The sequence below is a fragment of the Rousettus aegyptiacus genome, unplaced genomic scaffold (genome assembly GCF_014176215.1).
Source record: "Rousettus aegyptiacus isolate mRouAeg1 unplaced genomic scaffold, mRouAeg1.p scaffold_m13_p_7, whole genome shotgun sequence".
Lineage (NCBI taxonomy): Eukaryota > Metazoa > Chordata > Mammalia > Chiroptera > Pteropodidae > Rousettus > Rousettus aegyptiacus.
In genome coordinates this window covers 6,237,694-6,248,306 of record NW_023416310.1, presented here as the reverse complement: position 1 = coordinate 6,248,306, position 10,613 = coordinate 6,237,694, and the positions used below count along the sequence as shown (strand labels likewise).

Here is a 10,613-nt window from a genome sequence, read left to right as displayed (position 1 = left end):
GTGCGACAGAACAGTGAACGCGAAAGCAGACAGGAGAATGCAGTTGCTTGAGACTTAGCCGTTAAAGAAACTTGAAAAAATGTTAAATGAATCCCTCTTCTTACTTTTCCTTTTGGAAAACAGTTACTTTTACAAAAAAATTATCATTTCAGTAACCTATAATGGGTTTATTGTTGGTATTTTAAATATAAGTATTTTTTTAGAATGTCAGGGTTAATTAAATTCTCTCATGGCAAATATTGATAGATATGTATAACTTCCATAAGCAAAAGCTCTTTAGGATCGCCAATAATTTTCAGAGTCCCAGGGACCAAGAATGTTGAGAAATGCTGTGCTGACGCAGTAGGCAGGGACCCTGCGAAGAAGCCTGCCTCTGCGTGTGGAGGAATGCATGTGTGTAGAGGTCCTTCTCCCTTTTAAAAGTAAGCAAGTTTTTGTCTACAGCCATGCCACCCTGAACACACCTGATCCCATCTGATCTTGGAAGCTAAGCAAGGTCAGACCTGGTTAGTACTTGGATAGAAGACCGGGTGCTGTAGGCGTTAAAAAAATAAATAAAAACAAAATAAAATTAAAAAGTAAGCAGGTTTTGCAACCTATTCCGTGTCACTGAAATGGGACACAGCGGTGGCTATTTTTCTCAAAGAAGTCTCTGGAGCGGCTCTCGTAACTCAGAAGCTCCGGGCAGTGATCGACCGCTAGAAGCCGTCTCGCCTCTGCGTGTGAGATGCGTGGGCTTTGCGTCCGAGTCTCACAGAGCTGCACGCGCGGATGTGAGTGAAGGGCACGCACTTTCATGTGGCTGATCATCTTAATCACATCCCGCAAAACGTTGCTAAGTTCAGGTGACGGTTTCTGGCGAGCCAGCATTTCTCTATGGATGACATGGTGCGCAGACTCACATTCAGAAGTGATCTCTTTGACCCGAGCAGTGAAAATCTGTCACAGCGGCCACTCGGTCCGCACACGTACCAACATAAAGTGACCGATTTAGTCCTCCTGGCGGGTAATCACTCAAAGACTTGAAGAGTAGTGCAGCTGTGATTTGGGTCAGGAATAAAAGTGCACATCACACTATGGGAGGTGAACACACAATATATATGCCTTATATTAAAATGTACAGCTGGAACTTACTGGATTTTGTTAACCAATGTCACCATAAAAAAAAGTTATGGAAAAAAAAAAGAAAATGGCGAAGAAATATCTTTACAGTACTGAAAAGGATTGGGAGTAGGGGATAGACTGGAAAGGAATTAGAAGCATGTATAATATGTATCGATTATCTTCTTGTTCTGTTTATTTTTAAAAGACATTTCCCCTAATCACTATAAGCAGCATAAAATTTATTGATCAATAAATGAAAAGTCCTCTGAGGACTGCCTTGGACTCCTGCTGATAGACACAGGTTCCTTGAATATTATCCAACATGTGCATCTGTTTCCCAATTTTAGGATGAAAAACAAAAGAATCTCAACATTAAACTAGATTCCATTTTCTCTTGTAGAAATGCTTTTGAGACTTTTATTCCAGGAGACAAAACACCAAGTTTCTGCGATTAGCGTATATGTTATGCGGTTTGGTCTGGAGTTTGAACAGGCTTGTGTTTTTGAATACACTAATGCCTACTTCTTTTAGGTACGTTATTTGGAAAAATTAAGAGTCCATCTTTGTTTGTGGAATGCCACCAGAAGTTTGGTATAAATACTCCTACATTAGCTGGAAGTGTTAAGTGAGTTTTCCCTAAGAATAAAGGGTAGAAGGAGACATAAGATTATTCTAGGAAAATCTCACGAGATACAGAGAAATATAATGGCTTTGGATCAGAACATCTGAATTAAAGGTCTGGTTCTAAATGCTAGACACTTTAATATTGAGCTGGTGTCGGCCTGTGCCAAGCCTCATTGTCTCCATTTATACACTGGAGACGGTAAGACCTGATTGACACAGGTTGCTTATGAGAATGACAGTTGACTATGTAAGCCACACATGTCTGAGCAAATGTCAACAGTTACTCTTCTGACGATGTGGACTTATTTTGCCCCCTTAGATTGTTTCATCATGATAGACAAACCCAGTAGAGATTAGTGTAGGTCATAAAAGTGTTTGCAAAGGAAACAAAATCAGCTCGGCCCTGTAAGGTGGAACAGGATATTATTAGTATTTGTTGCTTAAAATTACTCTCTAATAGATGGATTCTTCCTCTAAGCAGTCCATGTTATATTCCAAATGTATTCCTATTGGAAGATAGAACCACAACCTCAGCAATACTCCTTGAGGGTTCTTGTCAATTTGACAGATTTGACAGGCAGACAGATTTAATTTATTAAAATATTCTATCTAGCATTTCTAGAAGACAAGGGTTTTTTATGCTGTAAATAGACTGTTTTCACAATCTGATTAAAATAAATGCATAAAGTCAGCTATTTCTCTTTGGAATACATTAACATGAGATTCAACAGTTAAAAATGCAATCCGGTCACTGACGCTGGTACACACCTGGTAGTTTGGCTATTTCTCAGTCTTTGCGAGTAATCTGGGATTCTTCCTTTGTAAATCAAATGGCAATTCCGTACAAGAAGGAAATGTTTGCCAGTATTATACGCTAAATTTCATGGAGGTATTTACTACAATGATTAGAAGCTTTTTGAAAGCCGATGCATCGTGCCAAAGGCCACTGGAAACATCTGAGCAAATTCAGGGTTTCCTTAGACTAGAGGCTTAGAATTGTTTTTTTCTCAAAGAAATTGTATTATTTGTATTGAAAGAACATTGTCAAAGTCAATAGATTTTCTGTTTTTAACCCAAAGGCTATTTTTAACTTAAACAAAATATGCCTTAAAACTGAAATATTTATACAGACTCTGGGCCAGTGTCATATCTCAGAGTCGTCAAAATCCGTTTAGCAATAGTTTCGCCTCAACGACGGATTCCACTCATCCGAGACGGTCTTCATCTTGAAACACTTTGCGCCCCACATCTGATCGCCGTCCTCACGGATTCTGACATTCTGGTCATTTTGTCCTTAGAGCTCACCTAGCATTTCAAAGCTGATCCGTGGCCCTGTCGTTCTGACTGTGGCCTTGGCCTTTCTCCCCGAGCGAGAGCACTTTCTCTCTGCCGGCCTAAGATCGTCACTGCTTTGAGCCCAGTCTCAGCCCAGGAAGCCACTAGCCTGCACAGCTTCCCACTGAAAACGTGTCCTGACTCTGTAAACTGAAACTTAGGAATTCAGTTCATCTATCAGAGATCTTGCCTACAAAGATGTAGTGGGAGGTGAATTAATTGGTAAATTTAATGCTAATAACCTGCCAATCTGAATAGTTCCATAGCCAAAAGGCTTTGCTACAATATATTTAAATATCACTTCTATAGAGTTCGTTGAACCAAACTCACTCTAAGAAAACTTTCTGCACATAAATGACAGAAGATAGTCTATTGCATTTAAATAACATGAAAAATTATGTCTGTTTTCCCAACAAAATTGTATATTTGTCTTAAAAACATCATTTGTCTCTTTTATGTCAATCAGTGACATTCATTTATTGAAGCTGATGTCTAATGTTTTTTCCTTTGATCTTCTTACAGTAATTTTTTAAATTATACCCTGGTAATGACCCATATTCCAGGCCATAGTGAATTATGGCTAATAGTGTGCCCGTCTCCTTTACCAGTTTGAGTTCTGGAAGTCTACGTGATGTTTTGTGTCTGTATGACCCAAAACAAAGGCTTGTCCTTATTAGGGTCCGAACAAATGTTTAAGGAGTTAAGGAGTGGATCGGACATTAAAACAATTTAAAAATAGCACTTACTGTTCTCGTGGAGGGGGAGTTGCTTTGGAATTAACTGAATTGAATTAAGTCAGCGTTAGTTGAGCGTCTAACATCACCAGATACTAGTACTACAGAACTAAAGTACAAAATGCCATGATCCCCGCCTCAACATTAAAACCTATTCCAGAGGGAGTCTGGTTCCCATTAACTTAAATAAATGGCGTTTGACTTAGGTTAGGGTCTGAGAATTGAAATATTAAATAGGTAGAATACATGTTGAGAGTTTGGTTAAACGTACAGACACTCTGTGAGATGGATTAAGTTGGCCCGTTGATATTTTCGAAATAAGCGGTGTTGAAGGAGGTGGGCGTGGGGTGCTTAACGAAGCAGCTGGTAAGTAAGCCTCACCCTAAAGGATGAGAAGGATGTTGCCGTGTGGCCAAGGAAGGGAGAAGGATGTTCCACACAAGTGAAACCGCTTGAGCAAGGGCGTGCAGTGCCATGGCTTTCGGAGAGAGCTGAGTGGTTCAGTTCAGATGACATAGCCAGAGAGAACAGTGCTGGACGCGGCTCCACAGGCTGGGGCGTAGGGGGCACAAGGGGCAGCACTTGAACGGGGCCTCGCAGTCTGGATCTTTCCTGGAAAGTTATGGAACGGCCTTAAAAGGCTTCCAGGAAGTCACATGGGCAAAACAAATCTGGGCTGTCAAGCGCTTATTTTGTTGGCCTGTAGAGAGTGGAGTGACTACCTCTGCTCCCATTTTCTTGTGTAGATCCTGTCTCGTAAAATTATACACAAATAAAGCAGAGATGCACACAGGGGCATTGATTTTCTGAAGTCAGAATGGGGAGGCAGAATAATGAAAAATCTGGTCTGGTGTCTCCTCTAGAAATTGCTCTCTGGACAAAAGGAATATTTTATCACCACCCATACTTACCGGGGTTGCGAATCCCAAATTAGTAATAATATTTTATTCCAAAGAACCACTCCATTGTTGAATTTCAACACTTCTTTTTTTCCTCAACAGGATAATATGGTTTAAAATCCTAAATTAAAATGACTTGACTTAGGTGCAGACAACCATAACCACCGCTGAAACCAGATTAAACTATATTAAATGTCTGGACGTCCTAAGAGAATCATAACTTCCTGGAAAGGCACAGGTGCTCCTCCTAGAATTCCAGGGAAAATATCAAATATAAAAGTATATATATATATATTTCATAACATTAGTTACATTTTTAGTGCTCAGTTGCGTTTCAAATTATTTCAAATTATTCGAGCTATTTAACCAGCCTGGAGGTCCCAACGGCATCCAGGAAAGGAGGCTGTGTTTCTTCTGTTCTGCCTGCTGGAACGTCAGTCCTGGTGATTCTGTCCTTCCTTCCACACATGCCGTGGGTGTATTTGCTTGGTAGGAAAATTGAGAGAGATTTTACTTTCCCCTATGCGGACAGGACTCGAGTGTTGGGGAGCTTCTCTCTGCACGGAGTTGAGCATCTCTGGCTCTCTAGGACCCATTTCCTGAAGTGGCTCATATTGGAAACGTCTTGTCTCATCTTTACTTCCAGATGTCAGTCCTCAGCTGCCTTCTAAATTTACAACCCTCGGAGTTTATCTCACCTAGGTGGAAATTAAATTACCAAAAGGAGAGAAATCTGTATTTCCATCGTAATGAAATCATAAAGTTCATCCACGAAGAAATGCTTCTATCGCTAGAACCAGGACAGAGAAAGCTTCGATGCGACATATGGCTAATCTCTCCTCATTTCTAGTGTAATATAATGCAGTATAGATTCCTCATAATTCCAGCTTATTTTCTAAACAGAAGCTAATGTTCTGCTCTGTGGGTCCTAGAGAGAATCGCGTGTGAATTGACAGACACTTCTAGCCCATTCCAGCCATGGTTTGGCTCAGAGAGGGGTCGTGGGCAGAGTGCCTCTCATACTTAGAGAAGAGCCTGCTCTTCTCCCTTCCCTACTCCTTTTTCCACTCATTCAGTAGATGAACTGAACAACTATTGCAATTACTAGACTTTGCAGCTACAAACATGAGTATGTCGCGGGGCTTTCCCTAAACAACTCGGTCCAGGGAGAGACAGATGTAAATACTATTTCTAGTGCAGGAGAGAAAGTCTGGGGTAGGTATAAACAAATTCAGTGGGAATACACATAAAAAAATGATGAACACCAGGCTAAGGGTAGCATGGAGCTAGGCCAGGAAGGATGGACAAATAAGGGTTTTCCACTCAGGAACGAAGAATGGCAATTGGATAAAGATGACAATGTAGAAAGTCACAGGAACATGGATGAAAAGTACATGTTATACAAAATACTCCATATGGTCACAGCGTAATCTGAGAGTCAAGAGAAATGCAGGTGGTCATAGAGGGGAGGCCCTGGAGCACCCTGGCCGTAGCTATAGGGAGACTGGCCTTTACCTTGTGAGTGGTGGGTCTGTATTTAGAAAGGTCGCTATGGCTGGATGGTTTGGATGGAGGAGCCGTCAGGATGGAGACAGGTGAGGAAGCTGTGAAATGGCCAGGTGCGAAGTGAGGACCCAGATTGGGATGAGTAACAAGTGGGATTAAAAACAGCAGCGTAGAGTATTTTTGATCGAATCTGGGAAAGTATGTGTCATACTCCTGGATAAAGGATGGCATGTCCTGCAAAATATAATCAAAAGAGTATAAGAATAGAGACATGAAACCCTCACCCATTCCCACGCGCACACACACACAACCGACTCTCTCAAAGACTAGGGACCCTGTGAACAACGCCTTCTGAGTCTTCTTCTGGACCAGATGCTCATTCCTGGGCCTGAATCTGGCTTTGGCCTTAAAAGAAGCATGAGCAATCTGTTAAGATGTCCATGCTGTGGGGGGGAGGGGGGAGATGTGGCCTTAGTGTGTCAGCTCTAAAAAATCTGAAGTCTGTGGCTTCTTAGAGATGATAAGGCTGTCCCTGGGTAGGGACATATACTGAGTATGCAGTTTCATTTGAATTTCAGGGAAAGAGGTCATTTTTAGTATAAGAATATCCCAAGTATTACATGGGATATTCTTATACTAAAAATGCTTATTCCTTGTTTATCTGAATTTCAAATATAATTGAGTGGCCTGTACTTTTATGTGATAAATCAGGCAACCCTACCCTTGGGCCTTGCCTCTCTGTGGCTCAGACCCCAGGTAGACACTGCCCCTGAGAAGCACGAGGCAGGGGTTAGCCAGAGGAAATAAAGCTTGCACTATGGGGAATTGGGAGATGTTTTTCAAAATCACCATCAGTATGATTTTCCCCCATCTACTCATTCCCCAGGAGACTCTGAAATTGGGAAACAATGGCCTAGCACTGAACAAAGAGCTGCCATCTTGTGGGATGGCTAGAGGGGAAAACGATGGAATTTAGAATACCTTGTTTGTTAAAGCAAATATCAGTATGCTTAAAATAAAGAAGCCCTCCCGTTTGCCTTTGTGGTGTGAGTAGAACATCAATGTTTGTATCACAGACTGACAGAAAGAATTCCCTAAGGACACTGAATGTAGCTCATACTAGCTTGTGAAGCATTTATTTTATGCTTGAAATTTAGGATATTGACCATATTCACACCTAATATTTTACAAGCCTCGCCCCATTGGACAAAATGAAGTTCAGAACTTATGTTCGCATAAAAAAATAATTGGATTATAAAAGTCAATGGGCTTACTAATTATTTGGATCTTTTTATATGTAAAAAAAAATAATTTTTATTTAGTAAAAAACACCCATGACCAAACCCAATCAAACCTAATTTTCCCAGAGAGTAAAGCTTACCTTATAGTAAGTATAGTTTTCTCCTATATAACTAGAGAAAATTTTAAGCAAGAGCTTCAATAATAAGCTTCCTTCTGAAGCAATAATCTTGTGATTTCATGTGAGAAAAATCTCTCCTTGAGGTAAATGAGAGATGAAGTTGTGAGAAGTTATACTCAGAATTGTGAATTGGCTCTCCCTTTTCCAACCAAATGACAAGAGAACATTTTTTTCTTGGGATTCTTTGATAGATTATTTTTTTCTAGAAGCAAACAGTATGTTCAGAATGCCCTTTAACTGAAACTAGCCTTAAGCTTCATAAATTATATTTCTGTGAGCCCTCTGAGGTGGGAAAACCCTGCCAATTTCAGTTAGAGAAATTTAGATTCTCTTTATGGACCAGTCAAGTGGGGTTTCTGGTTTTCCTGGAGATCAGGTATCACTGAGAACTACTTACAATGGAGAGATCCTACAGCCTTATCGAGCACCTACTATGTGCCTGGCGCCGTCAGCCAGACAGATTGATAAAGCTCACAGCAGGGGGAACTGTTTGCCTAGATGTGACCAAGGAAAGCGTCATCGCAAAACTCACCCTCAGCAGCCAGGGCAGACAAGCGGGTTTTTCCTTTTTTCCCCATACATTTACACACTTAAATCTCTACATCGCAGGTTCAAATGAGGTACACGTACAACATAGGAGTTAAGATTCAAGGAGATTCTATAAATCGTTCAATGGCAGGAAAATAAGAGCTTCACTGTCATTAGTTAGGATGGACACAGGCTGCTGAAAAGCCGATTGTCGTCTCAGAACCTCCCCACCTCATCCTGTGTCTCAGCTTTCAATTACTTCCGAATCTTTACAGCTTTCTTGCAAATCTCCTGTTTTTGTAGAGGACCAAGGAACGTGTTTGTCTCAAAGTGAGACTAGAACCCGACGGCAAGTCCCGCGTTTTCTTCTGCTTGTGTGTGCCGAGTTTTGGGCATAGTTACCTTGCTGCCCCGGTTACTCATTCGCTGTTTTGACCCCTAAAACCTTCCCTCCTGTTTTTGCAGATCTCAAGTCATTCTCTCTTGTTTTAAAATAGTATGCGTGTGCAGATCTATATCTATATGTAGTTCTGAACGAAATCGTAATTTCTAGCTATAGGTAGAAATTATATATATAACATATATATATAACACACATGAAATTATATATAATACACATGTGTACATGTATATATGTACATGTATACATTCATATATATATGAATCTGTGTGTATTTATGTACTGCTAATAGTTAATAATTGTGAACAAAAAATTGAGTTGGGTCTTAGACAACCATTTTTTAAACACAGTTCTCAAGGTTTTGTGAGACCAAAAAAACCTGTACTTTTTACCTGCAGGTCCTTTATGCATGTGGCGAATCATCTCTGAAAGGCAAACCTAACTAGATTTCTTATATTTGTTTAAAAAAGAGAAAGCAGAAAGCTTTGAGGATATGAATCTGGATCAAAAGAAATTAGGTGGTTCTGTAACGTTTGTGCAATTAGTATTAATCTCACCAAAATTTGACCCTTCTCTAAGATGACTAAGACCTTGAACTCATGGATATTGAACACACACACAAAATGTAATCAGTGAGGTAATGCTTGAAGACCGTTGGGCTATACTAACTTATTCAGATAACTCACTAGTTTGTAAACACTGATAGCATGCTTTTCTGACAAAAAAAAAGTGTTCATCATAGAAACATGATACAAAGAGGAAGTTAAACATCAAAAATTTAAAAATCTAGTAAAATCATCTGACATTACCGAACTCACAGCTGCTTCTGCATTTGATGTTCTAATCTGGCACAAGTGTTTTCTAACTATAAGTGAACATAGTTACTTTCTTTTAATAAAATAGTCATGGATGACAGGTATTTAAATTTTTAAATATCAAGGAACTATAGATATGTTTGGCTCATTGATAGACTTTTAATTTTATTTAAAAATAAATGCAATACATGTAACTTCTCCAGGATTTTTTTTTTTCTTAAAAAAAAAAAAAGAAAAAGGAAAACAAAGGAATATACTTCGGGAATAACAGTATTTCAGGGCTGGCTTATTTAAAGTAGGCCTAGCTTCTCTTTCTCCCCCCAGCGGGTTTTTTTTTTTTTTTTTTTTTGTTAATAATAAAATGTGCAACGGAGCACGCCTTGGAGTAAAATCGACTCATCATTTTTTAGTAGTGTGCTTGTCAGAATCACCCCCTGAATGTGGAGAGAGGTTCGTTGCAGAAGGAGAGCACGCCTCTGTACCGTGGGCTGCCGGGACCAAGCCTGGGTCAGCCACGCTCGGCACGTCATAAAAGTTACTGTGAAGCTCTGTTCTCTTGAGGATAACTCAAGCCAAAGCTAAATTCCTGATTCTATGAAACATTAGGAGGCTTTTAGCTTAATTTCGATAACTCTGATAAAATCCAGAGGTATTGTATTCACTTATGATAAAAGTCAGGTGTGCCCACGCCATCTTCAGAGGGGATTTCTACCTTCTTGGTTTCATTCACTTCATTCATAATACCCTAAAGTATGTTGTTGGTGTTGTTGTTGTTGTTTGGATAAAGCCCTTAGATTGTTTTGCTAAATTCCTCTCCATGACACACTATGATTAGAATATTTCTGCTCTTGGTTGTTATTAATATTGATCAACAGATAATCAGTGACGATTTCAACAGGAATCGGAGAAATCGTATAAACCTTTCAAGTTTTCTTTGTAAGTGCTGTTTTACTATTGTGAATCTGTAGAAGTAGTGCTATCGACCCAATCCTTAACATACCAGTGATAGTGATGAATGCTGCTTTGGATGCCAAACTTTATCCCCAGTCTAGCTTGGGCAAGTATAAAACTGATAAGCCATTCCTGTTATAATGACCCTCCTACTAAGAGAAAAAATCAGATTATGTGCCATCAGAAGAAATAAATCTTAGATTAAGGTGTGATAGAGACAGACTCATATCTTTTGCTGAATTCCCATCCTCTGAGTGACAGGTAGAAGACAGAATGTCACGAAAGAGTCCTGCTGGA

General features: G+C 39.8%; 1 pseudogene; it reads left to right on the top strand.

Moving 5' to 3' along the window:
• Positions 1 to 436: 436 nt before the first annotated feature.
• On the top strand, positions 437 to 542 carry LOC118605707 (annotated as a pseudogene).
• Positions 543 to 10,613: the final 10,071 nt, after the last annotated feature.